The sequence below is a fragment of the Penaeus japonicus genome, unplaced genomic scaffold (assembly GCF_977035675.1).
Source record: "Penaeus japonicus unplaced genomic scaffold, GWHDUDI00000001_assembly GWHDUDI00000018, whole genome shotgun sequence".
NCBI classification, from domain to species: Eukaryota; Metazoa; Arthropoda; class Malacostraca; order Decapoda; family Penaeidae; genus Penaeus; species Penaeus japonicus.
Window position 1 is genome coordinate 16,935,585 of NW_028234420.1, and position 5,000 is coordinate 16,940,584.

The 5,000-nt window shown below is 31.2% G+C and overlaps 1 protein-coding gene across 3 annotated transcripts in view; it reads left to right on the forward strand.

Moving 5' to 3' along the window:
* The window catches only part of LOC122265989 (DDB1- and CUL4-associated factor 10 homolog), a 20,589-nt gene that overhangs the window by 15,171 nt on the left and 418 nt on the right, over positions 1-5,000 (forward strand). For all 3 annotated transcript variants that reach the window (XM_086546710.1, XM_086546712.1, XM_086546711.1), the window contains exon 6: positions 1-5,000. This exon is cut by the window's left edge and continues 1,423 nt beyond it; it is cut by the window's right edge and continues 418 nt beyond it. The gene's annotated coding sequence lies outside the window, so the exon portion shown is untranslated.

Consider the following 5,000-nt stretch of genomic DNA (forward strand, 5'->3'; position numbering starts at 1 on the left):
AGTGTGGTATATAGAATGCACAGCAGATTACAAGAGCAATTTATTTATTGAAAGAATATGTTTCAAATGATCAACAAGATAATGTAGCTTGTTATTCTTGCATTTGACATGTGTCAAAGTGCTCGACTTAAACACAAAATGTATAACAGGTGTAGAAGAAGGTAAAAACGAAAAAGGATAATTTTGCAATGCATGAGATATAATTGATGCATTATGATCAAGTCTTTATCAGAATTACATGGTAATTCTGGTGAAGATTTTATCAAAACATATTGGTTACATCTCCTGTATCTCAAAGTTATTATTCATCCTTTGTATCTTTCTATACGTTTATCACAATGGACTCTATAACAGGTGTTTGTAAGGTATGAATTCAAATGGTATTTCAGTAGATGAGTAGAAATAGAGGGTTTTCTGTGTGTTTATTGTTTAATTTCTTTGAGTGGAATATTGATTCCCAATTTTTATTTTTTTTAATTTTTTTATTTATTTATTTATTTTTTTTTGTAAGAAAAGGTATTTCCAAAGAGCAATAATGCATTTTTCTTAGTAGTTCCGAAAAGCAAGGTTAAATTTGTCCGTGCATTCAAATGATATAAGAGATATGGACACCTATATGGCTTGGAAATACAGTCTCCTCCTCATTTCTTCTGAACGATTAGTTGTCAATGCAAATGCTCTTATACTTTGAGAGTTTCTCAGTCTTTGCATGAGAATTGCACAGATCATTTTAAGCAAAAGAAGCTTGTGACGGGATTCACTTACAGAAACTAGACTGTTGGTTTTCTTGTGGTTGCATCTGTTGCACTGTGCATTGATTATTTTCATAAGGTTAAAAAAAAAATGTTATTGTGGTCATATACTTTTTAGTCTGGCACTTTGTTATAGAAAGAGATCAGCACCTTTTTCATTGTAAAGAATTAATGACATTTTTAGGCAAAGTACAGATGAAAATACAGGTGATTGATATGTACAGTTTAGAGATAAATAAGGTACATTCCTTTATATTGGATGTTAATTGGAATATATGTATATACTACAGTTAAAAAGAAGAAAACAGATTGCAAAAAAGTATATTAAGATTAGCAAAATTTATGAATGGATTTCAATAAGGTATTGACAGAATAAGAAATTTGAAGTCTTTGTCTCTCTTTATTACCTCCCCCTGCCTTTTTTATCAATTGCTTTTGTCTTCAGGATCTGATCATTACTAATTTTACGTTTGTTGGCATTTAGTGTTGGATTTTGCAATAAAGCGACTCTTTGCAAACGAATGCACCTCTGGACTTGGATAGTAAGTAGTAATCTTGCTGCCATTTCAATGTCTTCATATTATTGTGTTACATATTGTATCTTGCTTATAAGCTTTTTTTTCTGAGAGAATTAAAGGTTGTGTTCTGTTATAAAACTTGGCAGTTTCTGTTAGGTTAGTTGTCTTTATGCCTTTTTTTTTTTTTCTTTTTCTTCTTCTCTTCTTCCTCTTACTGTCGTTGCTGTCTTCCTTTTTGCATGAAAGTTTTCTCATGTGCTGTCGTCTTTGAAAGCCTTGAGTATATACTCTTCCCATCTGGGCTCTAAATTAACATGGCTGTCATTTTGTGTTCAGTTTAAATAGTTTGTACAAAAAGCCAGGGGGAGGCAAATGTTTTTAAAAAAAGCAAGCAGGATCTGATTGTGAAAGAGATAGTGATAGAATGTACTATTTATTTCTTTTCAAAGTTATTGTTAGTATTTTTTTTTCTGTGTTGAATGAGCATGGATGCTTTAGTGAATGTCAGACAAAAGGGTATCTCGGCATGAGAGAGAGAGAGAGAGAGAGAAAGGAATATCAGAAATGTTAAGGTGATTATTACAAGAGTCTTTACAAACTTTTAAAACAATAAAACTAGCATAGAACCAATGGATCAATCAGCCGGGATGTATGAAAGTAAGAGAAGACCACACCTCATTAGTTAAGTTTATTGTCTAAGTGACTTTTGAAAACCTGCAATTCTCCTCTATATTTTGGTACTCTTGATGTGAGGATGTTAGACCATTGTTTTTGTAAGATTTTGACCATTTTACTTTTTACTTGGAAATGCGGTACCTAAGCCACTATGTGCCATACATCCCGTTGTAAAATGTAACCTTGCCTCTTGTTATATGCTGTGTATTACTCAAGTCTTATTGAATATATAGGGCTTGTTCAAACGGGGAGAGTAAGGAAGAAGAAAGGGAACCCAGGATTGTTTTGACAGGAAGTGTTTACAGTCTTCCTTAGTTGATTAAGCCATCAGTATCACAGTTTTAAAGTCCATATAATGGCATGTTTCTGCTATGAGATGTCTACAAGATATTAAGTGACACGTTTAACCCCTTTCAGATAAGCCATAGGCTGCATGATTGCCAGTCTTTGCTTTATTGTTTACGTGTGAAGTATAGTAATTTTTCTGAGTGATTTTTGATTGTAAGAAGTGGCATTATAATGGTTTATAAGTGGTGCTGTATCCTCTTAGACTGAGGGAAACAGACTTAGGTGTGGGAGGAATATTGTATCAGCTTAAAGATGTGAAATGTCATGTTAGTGTATATGGAACTATTAGATATATTTTGAGTATTTATCATGTGTTTAACCCTTCAATGGTACAGTGTGGTTTTACGTACCAAGGTTGGGTAGTTAAACCAACTACAAAAATGTAAGTTAGCATCACAATGCTGAGATAACCTGAAGTTTTACAGGCAGTCATTCGCACTGATAATGGAATTTAGTTACTAAAACCTCAGGTTATATTGATATTGTTTTGATCTAACTATCACTAAAGTTTACATCATTGTCTGACATTGTGTATCCATGATTGTCTTTTTAACCAGATTAGTTACTTATCTATGTAAATATTTATGGTGTTTTCAAATTTTTATTATTATTATTATTATTTTTATCTTGCTTCACAATCCCTCATAGAGATGTGCCGATACCAAGATGCAAACCGACGCTAAAATACTGAAGCCAACGCCCACTTTTCAATGAATCAATTCTAAGGAATGGCCGATATTTTCCCGATGTCCAATACCGTTATTTGTATTTATATTTTATTTGAAATCATAAGAAGTATAGAGCAACTTTTATTTTAATATTTTTTTCACTGAACAATATTAACAGTTCATAAAAACGAAGTAATTTTGTCAAAATTGAAGTAACAAATAAATTTGGAACTAATTACTTATTTGATTAGTTCAGGCATCAGCACCTTGGAAGTTCAGCCTCCCACACATTGACTGCTCAGTTGTAGATGGTATATATGATATTTGATATGAAATATACCCTTGGGAACATTTTTCACATTCAATTGTTATTCTGCATAAGTGAATAATAAGCCTTAGAACTATTGATTCCAACTAAATAAACATGGCCATGTCTTGTAATAAGTGAAAAAGAATGGTATGAAGAGTATCGGTCATATTTTTATTTTGTCAGTACCAATACCGATACTCAAAGAAAAAAAAATTGTTACTGCCCATACTGGGACTGATACTATCGGCACATCTCTAATCCCTTATACCTCTATATAACATAAAACAGACAGCTTTAACTTTCTTTCTCCCGTAATCTCAAGCTTGTAGAATAATCAATATTATTGTTTTATCTTTTTTTTCTTCCTTTTTTTGATAACCCTATGATTTTTTTTTTTCCTTTTTTTTTCACACAGCTGTATTGGATGACATGTTCATCTCTTTTCAAATGTTATCAGATAGTTTCTTTATAAAAGCTAAATGGTGAATAAAAAGAGAGACAGAAGCATCTGACTCTTGTACATATACTTGTTTATCAGATGGTTTTGACATTTGTAAAAAAAAACAACTAAAAAAAGAAAACAAACAAAAACAAAAAATATATATATGTGATTAAAAATGTTGCCTTCAATTATTTTCTTTTTCATGAGACATTGAGGTACTCAACCATTATAGCATACTATGGAGTGTATAAGATACACATTGTATTTTTTAGTGCATCCAATGTTTTCTTATTAAGGTAAATCAGTTGGATGTATTTTTTTTGTATTTTTAGTATCAGATTAGCAGTACTTTGAAAATTGACGGTTCTTCTCTTGTGGTCATGAAGGGAAAATATATAATTTTATTTTGTATTTATGGATGCAGGAAGTAAATATAATATAAAATGATAGAAGAAAGGATGGTTTAGTAATTATCATAAGTATTACCACAGAGCAATAGTATAAGGGTCAAATTCTTTTAAAAGGCACTCTCATGGGCATACCAAATCATTGTTATATTGGTGAATCACATTTAATTGTAAAGAAACACAAGAACAGTATTAAAAATGATTACCAACTAGTCTATACTTATACACAGGTATATATACAGTGTCAAGGTGAATGAACAAAAGAATGAATAGATGAATGAGGTTATTAAGTTCTCTAGTATATCATTAAAGTGTTTAATATCTTTCTATTTGCATGGCAGGACTTGAAGTTTGTTTGTTATTTGAATAAACATACCAGTAGATTTTTTTTTTTAGCATTTTGCTATGGATGTTAACTATATATTTACAAACAGAAAGTGCCAAGACTAATACTATTTTATAGGAATGGAAAATTTGTAGTATGAATATTATGAAGGATACAAGGCAGAACGGGCAGGTATAAGTAACCTCACATATTCATAGGTATGCATTCCAATGACCTTAGGGATTGTTCAGGTAGAATCTACAAATTTGCAGAAAATAACCTGAAGGAAAGAAGTCATTCTTGTCTGAAAGAAAACCAGATAATGTAATGTCTAGCTCTAGTATTCTTGCTTCCATATCTCCTAGATTGTCATATTATATATATAAAGTGCACTGGTCATATTTAATTTTGTTTATAGTTATTTCCTTGTATAGTGTTTGTTACTTAGTGATTTCCTTGTTTTTTTTGTAATAACAATGATAAAAGTTTGTGACTAAAGCTGATTTTCTTAGTAATGTGGTTCCATACCTTAAATACAGGATTAAACGAGAAGGG